Source organism: Arachis ipaensis, chromosome B6 (assembly GCF_059453495.1).
Source record: "Arachis ipaensis isolate K30076 ecotype BB chromosome B6, ASM5945349v1, whole genome shotgun sequence".
NCBI classification, from domain to species: Eukaryota; Viridiplantae; Streptophyta; class Magnoliopsida; order Fabales; family Fabaceae; genus Arachis; species Arachis ipaensis.
In genome coordinates, this window is record NC_142441.1 from 55976381 (window position 1) to 55994015 (window position 17635).

Consider the following 17635-nt stretch of genomic DNA (forward strand, 5'->3'; position numbering starts at 1 on the left):
ACATTATTCATCATCATTTTCACATTCTTATGCAGTACCTCTTTCTTTCTCTGTTCAATTATACTGTAGAAACTTTACATCTTTCACTTTTACAACATCTTAATTCAAACCATATCTCTTTATCACATTATTCTTTTCTCTTTGTCTTTTTACTTTGTTCTGATTACTCTTTTCTCTGTATCCCTTTACTCTGCTCTGGTTACTCTGTTCTCTGTGTTTCTCTACTATGCTCTGATTTTTCTGTTTAACGTATGTATTTAAAGCTTATGTAAATTTCGGTATGAATAGTTAGTCTGTCCCAAGTATAGGTTCATTAAGTCTATACTGAAACAGTTTAACTTTTCATATAATACCTAACCCTATTCGCAATTCCAAGACTAACTATGTTGCCATAGTTCGTTCACTAGTCTCTGTCTGTTTTTCTGTCATTAAAACTTTACAGACTTTTTCTTCGATTTTTATCTTTTCTTCAACTTTTTATCTTTTATTTATCTTTGCCTCACTAATATGTTTTTACCACTCCCTAAGTCTTTTATGAAAGTAATTATGAGATTCTGTGCTTAAATTTGTCTTTCTAAAGCTTTTACAGAAAACTGCCTTTTCTACATTATTTTATTATTTTTATTAAAATATTATTTTTAATTAAATATTATTATTTAATATTTTATTGTTTTTTATTATTTTATCATTAAATTTTCGAAAATTAACTTACTTTTACTTCTAACCTTTTGATACGTAAAAATTTGATTTCACGTAATTACCGGCAAGTATACCGGGTCGTATCAAGTAATATAACTCACTAAGAGTGAGGTCGATCCCACGAAGATTGGTAGATTAAGCAACTTTAGTTACATGGTAGATTTAGTCAAGCAAACATGGTTTTGGATTCATGAGATTTGATTTTTGAATGTAATTGCGGAAAGTTAAATAACAAAGAATTTAAAGAACTAGAATAAAGAAGAACAATGAAAGTAAATAACTGAAACTTAAAATGTAAGAAACTTAAATGACATTAAAGATAGCTTGCAAGAAAGTAAAGATTGCAGAATTATAAAGAACAGAATAGTAAATTGCAAGAATTGGATAAACAGAATGTAAATGGCAAGAATGATAAATTGCAAGAAGATAAAAGGGGATTGGGTAATGGTTATTCAAAATAACTAAAGAACAAAAGAAATGAGAATTAATGATGGAAAGGATCATTAAGGATCGGAGATGCAAATTCTCATGAATTGATGTTGATCAATTTCTTCTCAATCATGGGTATAGATCCATGGCAATTTGTGGGTAATTGAGTCCCAATCTCTTGGTAACTCAATTTCTCTCAACACAACCAATTGCCACTCTCGTGATCTAATTATTCATGAGAAGAGATGAAGTTCAATTCCTAATCCAAGCCACACAACTTCCAGAATCTCAACTAAGGGAGGTTACATCTCACATACCAACCAAAGTATATTGATCAAGGAAATCATGAAAGGATGAACTGTAAACTAAATTATGTAGCTCCTTTCTCAAATTCACTACATAATTCATATAGATTAATCCCTCTCTCGATGGTGATTGAATCTGTGAGGAACAAGAGTTTCCTTTTAGATGAACCACTTGAATTGAGAAAGAAAAGAAAAGTTATCAACTCATTCAAATGAGCAGAGCTCCCCCCCCTAATGAAAATGGGGTTTAGTGAATCATAGCTCCAATTTCCACAATAATTTCAAAGATGAAAATTAAACTAAGTGTAGAGAAGAATGAAGAATAAGAAGTTCTTAAAACTGTAATTCAAAGTTGCAAGAAAAAACAAAATAGAAAACCGGTGAGAAAATGTCTAAGTGTCCAAAAGTCTAAAAATAAGTTCCAAAGCAAAAAGTAAAAAGTAAAAGTCCCTCTAAGTATCAAACTTTTCTCTATTTATACTACTCCTAAAACTCCTTCAGAGATCTTTAATTTGGGCTAGCAATGTGGGCTTTCTCTTTGTTGAATTCCTGGCTCAATGGAAGAAGTTGCTGGCCTTTGTGAGGAACAGAGGAAGCAGAGCAAGTTGTCATCAATTCTGGCCCATTGAGGGGCGTTACTGGCAAACACGCTAGTGTTGTAGCACGTTGGCAATGTGCTTATGATTGTGCTGGGATGGTGGCTTGGTGCTGGGCGTTGTTAGCCCAAGTTGTTGCTAACAACTTGGTTCTCTTCTTCTTGACCCTACTTTCATGCTTAATGTTGCCCAGAATTTGAGTATCAATCCTCTGCTTTAATATGGACTATCATACATCATTGGAAAGCTCAGAGTATCTTCTTTCTAATGCACTTGGAATCATCTTAATTGGATTTTTCTAGCTCAAGTTATGCTTCCTCAAAGAAGGTAAGGTTAGGCTGCCAAGTTTGTTGAAGTTGTTGCTGAACACGCCCCTCTCTTCCCAAGTTGGCAACGTGCCAAGTCTCCCAAGGCTGAATCATGGGCTGGCGTTGTCCTCAAACACGCCCCCTTGTTGGCACATTGGCAACGTGCTCGTTGCTTCCTTCCAAGGCTCATTCATGCTTCCTTGAATTTCAACCTCATTTTCTTGTTTTTGGGGCCTAAAGATGAATCTGATTCGAGCTTCTATTTCATGCTTCACTATAAGCTATTGTATATGGTTGGAAAGCTCTGAATGTCAGCTTTCCAACACAACTGGAAGCACTCAATTTGGATCTCTATAACTCAAGTTATGCTCGTTTGAAGGAGACAGGGTCAGGCTGCCAAAATCGCACCCGTTTTTGGTGAAAACGCCCTTGTTTCCAGCGTTGCCAACGTGCTCAGATTCTGAAGCTCTAAATGAAGCTAACTTTTGAAGCTTCAAATGAATGCCAATCCCATACTATGATATATGGTTGGAAATATCTGGATGTCTACTTTCAAATGCCGTTGGAATCACCTCATTTGGAGCTTTGTAGCTCAAGATATACTCCATTGAAGAAGGTAAGGTCAGGCTGTCCAGCTCACCAGCGTTTTTGGCAAACACTCCTTTGTATTTCCAAGTTAGCAATGTGCTACCTCCATTCTTCACCATCCAAAGCTTCCTGGCGTTGTTGCCAAACACGCCAATGCTTTCTTGAGTTGGCAACGTGCTCGTGGCTGCCTCCTAGCTCCAAGTTTGCTGCGTTGCCAATGAACACGTCAATGGAACCCATGTTGGCAACGTGCTCCTTTCTGAGGCTTCAAATGAAGCCAGCTTTTGAAGCTTCAAATTAATGCTAACCCCATACTATGATATATGGTTGGAAAGCTCTTGATGTCTAATTTCCAATGCCACTGGAATCACCTTCTTTGGAGCTTTGTAGCTCAAGTTATGCATCCTTGAAAGAGGCAAGGTCAGGCTGCCAAGTTCGCTGGAGTTGTTGCTGAACACGTCCCCTTTCTTCCAAGTTGTCAATGTGCTGGCTTCTCCAGGGCTGCTTCCTTGCTTGGCATTGCCTTGGAACACACCCATGCTCTCCCAACCCAACAACGTGCTCGAGCCTTCCCTATGGCACCAAGCTTTGCTTGCTACGTTGCCAAGGAACACGCCTTCAGAACTTGGCGTTGGCAATGTGCATCTCCCTTTCCTGGGCCAAGTCTTCTATTCAGCGTTGTTTGCCTGCGTTGTCCTCAAACACACCCTCATCTCTAGGCTGGCAACGTGCTCGAGGCTTTGGACTATCTACCCAAGGTTGCTTGCTGCGTTGCCAAGGAACACACCTTCAGAATTTGGCGTTGGCAACGTGCTTCACACCCTTCCTACCCAAGCCTTCTTGTTGCTGGCGTTGTCACCAAACACGCCCTTGTTGGTGGCGTTGGTAACGTGCTTAGGAGAGAGCCAGGGCTGTCTTCCATTGTTGGGCACTGTTGGCAAACACTCCAGCTCTTCCTGGAGTTGGCAACGTGCATGATCACTTCCCAGGGTTGCTTCCTTTGTCCCTGGCGTTGCCTAGGAGCACGCCCTTGTTCCTGGCGTTAGCGACGCCCAAGTCCCTTCCTCCTTGCCCTGTTTGCTATGCCCCCAATCTTTCTTGCTCCAATTCTTGCTTCCTTGTCTTCTTGCTTCATTACCTATCATTAACCCAAGAAATTGTCTCAAAGTATTGCCATTCCATGCAATCAATTTCAAGAGATTCATTCATACTCATTCATTTGTAAACTTCTTGAATTATTTGCATCAATATGGCCAAGTTCCACCTAATTCTTGGTTCATGAATGCATGGAGAGAAAGTTCATATAACTGCTTGTTTATTTTGATGAAAATGAATGAAATTAAGCTAAAACTACTTAAACTAACTAGCTAATATAGCAAAGATGCAAATGCATCACAACACCAAACTTAAACCTTGCTTGTCCTCAAGCAAGAAAAGAACTATGGACAAAGGTTTCTTTTAATTGGAACAAGTTGAGGGATAGCTTGTAATGCCTTGGTGAGTGAAGTGATTAAGTGATAGTGGGGTGAATTCTGAATTATATGCTCATGCAAGGATTCCAGTGCTTATTAGTCCCTACATTTTGGAAGTCTTAGATCTTAGGATTTTCATTCAAATGATATCATGGAAATCTCTCTATAGGTAATCACCTTGAAGCAGTCTTATAGTTTTTGTGTCTTGGCCTTGATTCTAAGTGTCATGTCTCAAAGCGGCTCTTTAGATAAGCTTTCAATCAACACTCCCAAACCAGTTGGTTTTAAGGTATTAGGTGTTGAAGCACCCCTTAGGATTTACTTGCTCAAGCCTCTCTCTTTGACACAATTCTACCACAAGCATTTAACTAGGATAATAACTCTTTGAGTTCTTATTTATTTCTTTTTCTTCCTAGTAATTGATGCTCAGAGCCTTTTGCCATGTTCTCTCTCTTCTTTTTTTTTTCTTTTTTTTTTTTTGCTGCTTCTTAGATCAAAAGATATTTGAGAATCTCCACAATACTTCTTTGAACTCTATTTCCTGCTTATGAGCTCCCATGCAGGTTTTCACAAATATGCAACCTCAATACACAATCATACAACTAGAACCACCACTTCTCTTAATCTTTTGCTTGCCTCAAAACAAATTTTTGACTCCTCAATCATTCTTTTCAAAGAATTGTTCTCTGTTTGCAATTTATGGATCTTGAGTGTAAGCAGATTTTCAAGTGTATGGTGTTAGGATGTATTTAGCATCTTAGTTATTGAACTTTTAAAGAGATTATGCTAAGCAGACAAGCAGGGGTGCAGTATTACTTTCAATCATAACAGTTTTAAATAAAAGACAATCACTTAACAATACAACCTTTTGGAGTTTACTTGCTTTACTCCTTATCATCATCATTGTTGGTCTTTACATCCCTCTTTGTCTCTTTGGTTGATGATGCTTAATCCTTCCCAAGATTGAAGTAACTGCCTACAATAAACTTTGAAAGTTGCTTGTCCCCAAGCACTTGAGAGATGGTTAGCATGCAGTTATGCTTGTGAGTTCTTGAACTTAAGTTGGTGTGGGAACACCAAACTTAGTTCCTTGCCTACTTCTATATGCTAACACAGAATGCTTCTTTCATGCATGCATACTACATCATGTGCTTTAAGTCTATGAGTAAATAAAATGCAGGACTAAAAGGTAAACAAATGAAATTGCAGGCTTAGTCAATTTCTATGATTGTTTGGGATTTGTGATTATTCATAATTGTCTCAAGGGTTACTTTGTTTTTCATGAATGTTGGTGGAACACCAAACTTAGTACCATGCATTCACCCTTAAATTTTTTTTTGTTGATACAATCACATTGGTGTGGAACACCAAACTTAATTCCTTGCAATACATAGAAGTTGAACTAACCATTTATTCTGAGAAGAGTATAGAAAATAGTTACCTAAGGTTGGGTTGCCTCCCAACAAGCGCTCTTTTATCGTCATTATCTTGACGGTTGTCCCTCTTTAGGGAGGATGATGATCATAGTGCCTTAATCCTTCCCCTCTCACCGTGAGCTTCCTTCCAGTATCCTTCTTGATGATTTCCACATGTTCAAGTGATAGGATTTTGTTCACTGTGTGATATCCAGAAAAGTGTGGAGATGTTTCCATTGGTTGGTAAGTTAGCATCACTTTATCCCCTGGTGAGAAACCTTCAGTGGGGATTTTCTTGATTCTCCATCCTCTTGGCACTTTCTTCTTGGGGCTCTTTTCTTTTTCAGGAGGTAGTTCAGATTTCGAAGTCTCAATTTTTGGAATGTCTTTGCTGAGAATCTCAAATGCAGGCTTTAGTTGTAGCTTCTCCTCTATTCTTTGAGCTTTTTGCACCACTTCTACCTCTTCCTTTCTTTTCCAGCATGAGCTTAGGTGCATTGGAAGTGTTTCATCAGGTGCTTCTTTCAAGTTTGGATTTATGGAATCAATCTTCATACACTCCTCCTCTTGGGTAGAATCTTGCAAATTCTTGAAGACATGGAACACTATATGCTCTTCATGCACCCTTAGCATCAATTCTCCTTTTTCAACATCTATCAATGCCCTGGCAGTAGCTAAGAAGGGTCTTCCTAGGATAATGGGAGTGTTGTCATCTTCCTCTATGTCTAGGATGACGAAGTCAGCTGGGAGAAAAAATTTGTCCACCTTTACCAATACATTATCCACAACACCAAGTGCTTGCTGAATGGATTTGTCTGCCATTTGAAGGGCTATTTTTGTGGGTCTCAATTCATGAATCTGAAGCTTCCCCATCAGGGATAGAGGCATTAAGTTGATGCTTGCAATAAGATCACAAAATGCTTTCTCAATTGTCATGTTGCCTATGGTGCAGGGGATATGAAAGCTCCCTGAGTCCTTCCTCTTCCTTGGTAATCCTTTCTGGATGATGGCACTACACTCCGTGGTCATTACAACTATTTGTCCCTCCTTCAAGGATCTTTTCTTTGTTAACAATTCCTTCATGAACTTTGCATACAATGACATTTGTTCAAGTGCTTTTATGAAGGGGATGTTGATGTGCAGTGTCTTGAATATCTTCAGAAATTTGGAGTATTGCTTCTCTTTGTTCTCTCCCTTAAATCTTTGAGGATATGGTAGCATTGGTTGATATGCTCTCACTGCCTCTTTCTTAGTTGACTTATCACTTTATGTAGAGGTTTCTTGCTCCTGCTTTTGCTCCTTCACCTCTTCTTTCAAGCCTTCTTTGTTGTGCTCTTCCTGAGTGATGGCTTCTATCTCCACCTTCTTACCACTTCTCAGGGTGATTGCTTTACACTCCTCCCACTTTATGGCTTTTCCTGTGTCCTTTGGATTGGAGATTGTATCACTTGGGAGAATATTGGTTGGCCGTTCAGCTTGTTTGGCCAATTGTCCCACTTGTCGTTCAAGGTTTTTCATGATGGCTTCATGTCTCTCTTGTCCTTTGAGCAAAATCTCTTGCCCCTTGGCTAAACCTTGAGTGGTCTGGGCAAGTGACTGTGTGTTTTGGGTAAGGGCTTGCAAGGCTGCTTCAAGACTTGAAATCCTGGTTTCATGATGGTCAATGGGTGGTATGGTAGGGTATGATTGTTGTGGCTGGAAGTTGTTTGGAGCATTGAGGTGGGCATTTTGTGAGTTGAATGGTGGTGTGGAGAAGTTATTTTGGTGAATTTGTGAATTGTTGTGGGGTGATTGATATGTGTTTTGTGGTTTTTTGTATTGGTTAGTGTTGTTAGATGAATGATTTTGGTTGTGTGTGTTGCGGGAATGGTTGGAGTTGTTATTTTTCTGCCATTGGTTTTGATTATCACCCCATCTCAGGTTGGGGTGGTTCCTCCAGGATGAGTTGTATGTGTCACCATGGAAGTCATTTTGAAATGAACTTGAGGTATTTTGCATGTGTTGAACTTGTTCTTGTTGCTGCTCAACATTGCCTGCTTCATTTTGACCCCATTCAATTGAAGCTTGATTTGTTCTGCTCACTGGAGCTAGTTGGAGGCCATCTATTCTCTTAGCCATCATTTCTATTTGTTGCTGGATTTGTTGGTGCATCAACTTGTTTTGTGCCAAGATTGTATCCACTCCTTCTAGTTCCAACACGCCCTTCTTTTGAATAGGTTGGCGTTGCCTCTGATGAGCAAAGAGGTATTGGTTATTTGTCACCATGTCTATGAGATTCTGAGCTTCTTCGGCTGTATTCATCAATTGTAGTGAGCCTCCTGCAGAGAAATCCAAGGACTCTTGAGATTTTTCAATCAACCCTTCATAGAAATTTTGAAGTTTATCCCATTCACTGAACATCTCAGGTGGACATTTTCTAATCAGGGCTTTGTATCTTTCCAATGCTTCATACAATGATTCCCCATAAATTTGAGTGAATGTTTGCACCTCCATTTTTAACCTGATGATCCTCTGAGGCGGATAGAACTTGGATAGGAATTTATTCACCAGATCATCCCAAGTGTTGATACTTTCTTTGGGGAATGTCTCCAGCCATTGAAATGCCTTATCCCTCAAAGAAAATGGGAATAATAGCAGCTTGTAAACATCTGGATGCACACCATTTGTCTTGACAGTTTCACAAATTCTTAGGAAGACAGATAGGTGTTGATTTGGGTCCTCAAGGGGGCCTCCTCCATAGGAACAATTGTTTTGCACGAGAGTGATGAGCTGAGGCTTCAATTCAAAGTTATTTGCATGAATATTAGGAGCGAGTATACTGCTCCCACAGTGTCTTGGATTTGGGAGAGTGTAAGAAGCTAGAACTCTCCTTTGAGGTGGGTTGTTATTGTTGGCAACTCCCTCTGGGTTATTATTGTTGGCAACTCCCTCAACATGGTTATGTGAATTGCCCTCCATGACTTGGTCTTCTCCGTCTGAATCCTCTTCTCCAACAATGTTTTTCCCTCTTTCAGCTCTTCTTAATCTTCTGAGGGTTCTTTCGTCTTGTTCACAAAAAGTGGGTATAATTCTCCTTGTACCTGACATGCAACCAAAGCATAAGAATCACACAACACCAGAAAGGCAATAACACTTCAATCCATGGCTGAAGTGAAATGTTAGTTGGCTTAAGCGAAAATTCAAACAGTTAGTGTGTTAGTTAAAATTTAAAGAACAAAAATAAAAAGTGCTAGATCTAGATCTTCACTTAACTTAATCATTGTCAATCTAATTCAATCCCCGGCAACGACCCCAAAAACTTGATACGTAAAAATTTGATTTCACGTAATTACCGGCAAGTATACCGGGTCGTATCAAGTAATAAAACTCACTAAGAGTGAGGTCGATCCCACGGAGATTGGTAGATTAAGCAACTTTAGTTACATGGTAGATTTAGTCAAGCAAACATGGTTTTGGATTCATGAGATTTGATTTTTGAATGTAATTGCGGAAAGTTAAATAACAAAGAATTTAAAGAACTAGAATAAAGAAGAACAATGAAATTAAATAACTGAAACTTAAAATGTAAGAAACTTAAATGACATTAAAGATAACTTGCAAGAAAGTAAAGATTGCAGAATTATAAAGAACAGAATAGTAAATTGCAAGAATTGGATAAACAGAATGTAAATGGCAAGAATGATAAATTGCAAGAAGATAAAAGGGGATTGGGTAATGGTTATTCAAAATAACTAAAGAACAAAAGAAATGAGAATTAATGATGGAAAGGATCATTAAGGATCGGAGATGCAAATTTTCATGAATTGATGTTGATCAATTTCTTCTCAATCATGGGTATAGATCCATGGCAATTTGTGGGTAATTGAGTCCCAATCTCTTGGTAACTCAATTTCTCTCAACACAACCAATTGCCACTCTCGTGATCTAATTGTTCATGAGAAGAGATGAAGTTTAATTCCTAATCCAAGCCACACAACTTCCAGAATCTCAACTAAGGGAGGTTACATCTCACATACCAACAAAAGTATATTGATCAAGGAAATCATGAAAGGATGAACTCTAAACTGAATTATGTAGCTCCTTTCTCAAATTCACTACATAATTCATATAGATTAATCCCTCTCTCGATGGTGATTGAATCTGTGAGGAACAAGAGTTTCCTTTTAGATGAACCACTTGAATTGAGAAAGAAAAGAAAAGTTATCAACTCATTCAAATGAGCAGAGCTCCTCCCCCTAATGAAAATGGGGTTTAGTGAATCATAGCTCCAATTTCCACAATAATTTCAAAGATGAAAATTAAACTAAGTGTAGAGAAGAATGAAGAATAAGAAGTTCTTAAAACTGTAATTTAAAGTTGCAAGAAAAAACAAAATAGAAAACCGGTGAGAAAATGTCTAAGTGTCCAAAAGTCTAAAAATAAGTTCCAAAGCAAAAAGTAAAAAGTAAAAGTCCCTCTAAGTATCAAACTTTTCTCTATTTATACTACTCCTAAAACTCCTTCAGAGATCTTTAATTTGGGCTAGCAATGTGGGCTTTCTCTTTGTTGAATTCCTGGCTCAATGGAAGAAGTTGCTGGCCTTTGTGAGGAACAGAGGAAGCAGAGCAAGTTGTCATCAATTCTGGCCCATTGAGGGGCGTTACTGGCAAACACGCCAGTGTTGTAGCATGTTGGCAACGTGCTTATGATTGTCCTGGGCTGGTGGGTTGGTGCTGGGCGTTGTTAGCCCAAGTTGTTGCTAACAACTTGGTTCTCTTCTTCTTGACCCTACTTTCATGCTTAATGTTGCCCAGAATTTGAGTATCAATCCTCTACTTTAATATGGACTATCATACATCATTGGAAAGCTCAGAGTGTCTTCTTTCTAATGCACTTGGAATCATCTCAATTGGATTTTTCTAGCTCAAGTTATGCTTCCTCAAAGAAGGTAAGGTTAGGCTGCCAAGTTTGTTGAAGTTGTTACTGAACACGCCCCTCTCTTCCCAAGTTGGCAACGTGCCAAGCCTCCCAAGGCTGAATCATGGGGCTGGCATTGTCCTCAAACACGCCCCCTTGTTGGCACGTTGGCAACGTGCTCGTTGCTTCCTTCCAAGGCTCATTCATGCTTCATTGAATTTCAACCTCATTTTCTTGTTTTTGGGGCCTAAAGATGACTCTGATTCGAGATTTTATTTCATGCTTCACTATAAACTATTATATATGGTTGGAAAGCGATGAATGTCAGCTTTCTAACGCAACTAGAAGCACTCAATTTGGATCTCTATAACTCAAGTTATGCTCGTTTGAAGGAGACAGGGTCAGGCTGCCAAAATCGCACACGTTTTTGGTGAAAACGCCATTGTTTCCAGCGTTGCCAACGTGCTCAGATTCTGAAGCTCTAAATGAAGCCAGCCTTTGAAGCTTCAAATGAATGCTAATCCCATACTATGATATATGGTTGGAAATCTCTGGATGTCTACTTTCAAATGCCGTTGGAATTACCTCATTTGGAGCTTTGTAGCTCAAGATATACTCCATTGAAGGAGGTAAGGTCAGGCTGTCCAGCTCACCAGCGTTTTTGGCAAACACTCCTTTGTATTTCCAAGTTAACAACGTGCTACCTCCATTATTCACCATCCAAAGCTTCCTGGCATTGTTGCCAAACACGCCAACGCTTTCTTGAGTTGGCAACGTGCTCGTGGCTGCCTCCTAGCTCCAAGTTTGCTGTGTTGCCAATGAACACGTCAATGGAACCCATGTTGGCAACGTGCTCCTTTCTGAGGCTCCAAATGAAGCTTGATTTTGAAGCTTCAAATGAATGCTAACCCCATACTATGATATATGGTTGGAAAGCTCTTGATGTCTACTTTCCAATGCCACTGGAATCACCGTCTTTGGAGCTTTGTAGCTCAAGTTATGCATCCTTGAAAGAGGCAAGGTCAGGCTGCCAAGTTCGCTGGAGTTGTTGCTGAACACGCCCCCTTTCTTCCAAGTTGGCAACGTGTTGGCTTCTCCAGGGCTGCTTCCTTACTTGGCGTTGCCTTGGAACACGCCCATGCTCTCCCAGCCCAACAACGTGCTCGAGCCTTCCCTATGGCACCAAGCTTTGCTTGCTACGTTGCCAAGGAACACGCCTTCAGAACTTGGCGTTGGCAATGTGCATCTCCCTTTCCTGGGCCAAGTCTTCTATTCAGCGTTGTTTGCCTGCATTGTCCTCAAACACACCCCTCATCTCTAGGCTGGCAACGTGCTCGAGGATTTGGACTAGCTCCCCAAGGTTGCTTGCTGTGTTGCCAAGGAACACACCTTCAGAATTTGGCGTTGGCAACGTGCTTCACACCCTTCCTACCCAAGCCTTCTTGTTGCTGGCGTTGTCACCAAACACGCCCTTGTTGGTGGCGTTGGTAACGTGCTTAGGAGAGAGCCAGGGCTGTCTTCCATTGTTGGGCGTTGTTGGCAAACACTCCAGCTCTTCCTGGAGTTGGCAACGTGCATGATCACTTCCCAGGGTTGCTTCCTTTGTCCCTGGCGTTGCCTAGGAGCACACCCTTGTTCCTGGCGTTAGCAACGCCCAAGTCCCTTCCTCCTTGCCCTGTTTGCTATGCCCCCAATCTTTCTTGCTCTAATTCTTGCTTCCTTGCCTTCTTGCTTCATTACCTATCATTAACCCAAGAAATTGTCTCAAAGTATTGCCATTCCATGCAATCAATTTCAAGAGATTCATTCATACTCATTCATTTGTAAACTTCTTGAATTATTTGCATCAATATGGCCAAGTTCCACCTAATTCTTGGTTCATGAATGCATGGAGAGAAAGTTCATATAACTGCTTGTTTATTTTGATGAAAATGAATGAAATTAAGCTAAAACTACTTAAACTAACTAGCTAATATAGCAAAGATGCAAATGCATCACCTTTAAAATTCACTTTTTACCACCCGTAACTTTTAATATTTCTACTTTTACCGCCCTAACTTTCAGAAATTACCGAATAACCCCTCAAACACCAAAATAATTACAACCTTGCCCTTTTTAAGATCTAAAAGGTGTTCTACAATGTTCTTCATCACACTCAAAGTGTTCTTCGTGTTCTTCGTAAATTCTTCAGATTCTTTCTCTGTTTTTACCCGTTTATCAGTCTTTTCAGCAACCGGTTTTTACCATAATTCATAACAAATTAGCAGCCACTAAAATCCCATCTTTTCTACATGATTTCAACACAAATTGAACCTCAATTTAAGCTTAGGGTTTCGTTTTTCCAGCTGCCCAAGAACATGAACTTTAAAGCTTGAATTTCATCAAATTTCATCAAAATTTCACCAAAATTTCAACAAGAATCACTCATATAAATCATCAATTTCAAGCACAGCCAAACCATATCATAATCACACAACTCAAATACAATCAATCAAGATTAAATTCGTCAATTCCTACCTGGTTTTGCTGCTCCTAATTCGGTTAAACTTTCAGGTGGTCCTTAAGCACTTTTTTCTCCAAAATCACGTCAAGAACAACTTTAAATCCAAAAACTCTCAACTGACCAAATCTCACTCAGTATGTTAGGAAGAGATATCTCACCTTATACTTACTGGAAATTCACATTTCTTGGCCCTCAAGTCAAGTTAAGCATGATTCCTAAGGAAGAACATCAGGAAAACACATGTTTTGCATGGTTTTCCTTGAAAACCGAATTGAAATGGGAGGGAGACAGCCATCTCACCTTATTTCCAGCCTTGATAAGTTATATGGTTATGTAGAGGAAGAAGAGAGGATCATTTTGGTGAAATCAGAGTTTTGATTTGAGTTTTGGTTCAGAAGAAATCAAGATTTAAAGATTAAGTGTTCATGAAAGTTTCTCTCTTTTCTCTCTTGTTATTTTCGGCCAAAATGAGGAAATGAGACAGCCTTGGAGGTCTTGGGGGTGTAAGGTGAGTTGTGATTGGTTGGCTTGGAGGTGAATTAAAATAATATTAAAATATCTCTGGTGTACAACTACTAAAACTAGGTGTATCGGAACACTCGTAAAAACATCTCTAAAAATTATTTTCTAAGCTACTAGCATAAATGACACTAGTAACATATTTATTATGAGAATATTACATGTATAATGAGGCCTTAGCATTGCTAAATTCATCAGAGAGTGTTGGTGCTAAGCTGCACCAGTAAACCGTAAACCCGGTTAAACCGATTTTCTATTTTTAACTAAAACTGACCAGGTAACCTTATAATATTATTCAAGAAGCTTCTAATACTAATATAATGATAATATCATCCTATTATCTCTCTTCTCTCATAAATTGAGTTCGGTTCGTCAAACTGAGACTATTTACAAAAAACCAAATCAAAACTTCTAACCGATACGGTTCAAAAACCAGGTTCTTCGTGACTGCGTTATCGAGCTTGTCTCGGAAAAGGTTCTAACTTAAAGATGACATAATGACAATGAGGATTGAGATACTTGATGATATATCAAAGTTTTTTCCCTTACTGATCTTCCGGAGAAATCCGTACTTTCAGAAAAGATTTCGCGTTCTCGAAAACCAGGGTTGTTACAGATGTCCTTGAGCTCTTCTATGTCTCTTCCTTGTCTTTGTTGCTCCTCCCTCATTGCTCTTTGATCTTCTCTAATTTCATGGAGGATGATGGAGTGCTCTTGATGTTCCATCCTTAGTTGCTCCCAATAATTGTGTGGAGGAAAATGTATCCCCTGAGGTATCTCAGGGATCTCTTGATTTGCAGTCAAATGTTCTACCACTGAGCTATAGACCCTTGAGATGAATCTCTCCATCTCCTATGACTCGGAGGTAGAAGCTTTTGTCTTCCCTTTCCTCTTTCTAGAGGTTTCTCTGGCCTTAGGTGCCATCAGTGGTTATGAAAAAACAAAAAAGCTATGCTTTTACCACACCAAACTTAGAATGTTGCTCACCCTCAAGCAAAAGAAGAAAGAATAGAAGAAGAAGAATATGTGGAAGAATCTAGGACTATGAGGAGGGAAGGTGGGGATCCTGTGGGGTCCACAGATCCTGAGATGATCCTGTGAGGTCCACAGATCTTGAGGTGTCAAGGATTTACATCCCTGCACCAATTAGGCATGTAAAATGCCTTTGCATGCAATTCTGGCGTTTAAACGCCGAACTGATGCTTGTTCTGGGCGTTCAACGCCTAGATGCAGCATGTTTCTGGCATTGAATGCCAGTTCTATGCTTGTTTCTGGCGTTCAGCGCCAGATCCATGCTCTGTTCTGGCGTTGAACGCCAGCCAGATGCTCCTTACTAGCGTTTAAACGCCAATAAGTCCTTCCTCCAGGGTGTGATTTTTCTTCTGCTATTTTTGATTCTGTTTTCAATTTTTCTATTTATTTTGTGACTCCACATGATCATGAACCTAATAAAACATGAAAGAACAATAAAAATAAAAATAAAATTAGATAAATAAAAATTGGGTTGCCTCCCAACAAGCGCTTCTTTAATGTCAATAGCTTGACAGTGGGCTCTCATGGAGCCACACAGGTGATCAGGTCAATTTTATAGACTCCCAACACCAAACTTAGAGTTTGGATATGGGAGTTCAACACCAAACTTAAAGTTTGGCTGAGGCCTCCCAACACCAAACTTAGAGTTTGACTGTGGGGGCTCTGGTTGACTCTGTTTTGAGAGAAGCTTACTGTGCCTCTTTTCCATGTTTACAGAAAGGTGACCTTAAGTTTTAAACACAAGGGAGTCCTCATTCAATTGAAGGACTAATTCACCTCTGTCTACATCAATCACAGCTCTTGTTGTGGCTAGGAAGGGTCTTCCAAGAATGATGGATTCATCCTCATCCTTCCCAGTATCCAGGATTATGAAATCAGCAAGGATGTAAAGGCCTTCAACCTTTACTAACACGTCCTCTACTTGTCCATAAGCCTCTTTTCTTGAGTTGTCTGCCATCTCTAATGAGATTTTAGCAGCTTGCACCTCAAAGATTCCCAGTTTCTCCATTACAGAGAGTGGCATGAGGTTTATTCCTGACCCAAGGTCACATAGAGCCTTCTCAAAGGTTATGGTGCCTATGGTACAAGGTATTAGGAACTTTCCAGGATCCTGTTTCTTCTGAGGCAGTCTCAGTTGATCCAATGCATTTAGTTTATTGGTGAACATGGGAGGTTCATCTTCCCAAAACTCTTTACCAAATAAATTGGCATTCAGCTTCATGATTGCACCAAGGAACTTGGCAACTTGCTCTTCAGTAACATCTTCATTCTCTTCAGAAGAGGAATACTCATCAGAGTTCATGAAGGGTGTAAGGAGGTTTAATGGAATCTCTATGGTCTCTAGATGAGCCTCAGATTCCTTTGGTTCCTCAGAGAGAAACTCCTTATTGATCACTGGACGTCCCAGGAGGTCTTCCTCACTGGGATTCACGTCCTCAACCTCCCTTACAGGTTCGGCCATGGTAATTAATTCAATGGCCTTGCACTCTCCTTTTGGATTCTCTTCTGTATTGCTTGGGAGAGTACTAGGAGGGGTTTCAGTGATTCTTTTACTCAGCTGGCCTACTTGTGCTTCCAAATTTCTAATGGAGGACCTTGTTTCATTCATGAAACTCACAGTGGCCTTAGATAGATCAGAGACTAAATTTGCTAAGCTAGATGGATTCTGCTCAGAATTCTCTGTCTGTTGCTGAGTGGATGATGGAAAAGGCTTGTTATTGCTAAACCTGTTTCTTCCACCATTATTAAGCCTTGTTGAGGCTTTTGTTGATCCTTCCATGAGAGATTTAGGTGATTTCTCCATGAAGGGTTATAGGTGTTTCCATAAGATTCACCCATGTAATTCACCTCTGCTATTGCAGGGTTTTCAGGATCATGAGCTTCTTCTTCAGAATATGCCTCTTGAGTACTATTGGATGCAGCTTGCATTCCTTTCAGACTCTGAGAAATCATATTAACTTGCTGAGTCAATATTTTATTCTGAGCCAATATGGCATTCAGAGTATCAATTTCAAGAACTCCCTTCCTTTGAGGCGTTCCATTATTCACAGGATTCCTTTCAGAAGTGTACATGAACTGGTTATTTGCAACCATGTCAATGAGTTCTTGAGCTTCTGCAGGCATTTTCTTTAGGTGAATGGATCCACCTGCAGAAGTATCCAATGACATCTTGGCTAATTCAAACAGACCATCATAGAATATATCCAGGATGGTCCATTCTGAAAGAATGTCAGAAGAACACTTTTTGGTCAGTTCCTTGTATCTCTCCCAAGCTTCATAGAGGGATTCACCTTCTTTCTGTCTGAAGGTTTGAACATCCACTCTAAGCTTACTCAGCTTTTGAGGAGGAAAGAACTTGGCTAAGAAAGCCGTGACCAGCTTATCCCAAGAGTTCAGGCTATCTTTAGGTTGAGAATCCAACTATATTCTAGCTCTGTCTCTCACAGCAAAAGGGAAAAGCATGAGCCTGTAGACTTCAAGATCTACTCCATTAGTCTTAACAGTATCACAGATCTGCAAGAATTCAGTTAAGAACTGAAAGGGATCATCAGATGGAAGTCCATGAAACTTGCAGTTTTGTTGCATCAGAGAAACTAATTGAGGTTTAAGCTCAAAGTTATTTGCTCCAATGGCAGGGATGGAGATGCTTCTTCCATGTAAATTGGAATTAGGTGCAGTAAAGTCACCAAGTATCCTCCTTGCATTATTATTATTTTCGGCTGCCATCTCCTCTTCCTTTTCAAAAATTTCTGTAAGGTTGTCTCTGGATTGTTGTAATTTAGCTTCTCTTAGTTTCCTCTTCAGAGTCCTTTCAGGTTCAGGGTCTGCTTCAACAAGAATGTTCTTGTCCTTGCTCCTGCTCATATGAAAAA

The 17635-nt window shown here is 39.6% G+C and overlaps 1 non-coding gene across 1 annotated transcript; it reads left to right on the top strand.

Moving 5' to 3' along the window:
* The first annotated feature begins 16989 nt into the window (after nucleotides 1-16989).
* LOC148555668 (small nucleolar RNA R71) lies at nucleotides 16990-17093 on the top strand. The gene has a single exon (XR_015887140.1). It is a non-coding gene; the product is annotated as a small nucleolar RNA R71 (small nucleolar RNA).
* The last annotated feature ends 542 nt before the right edge of the window (nucleotides 17094-17635 follow it).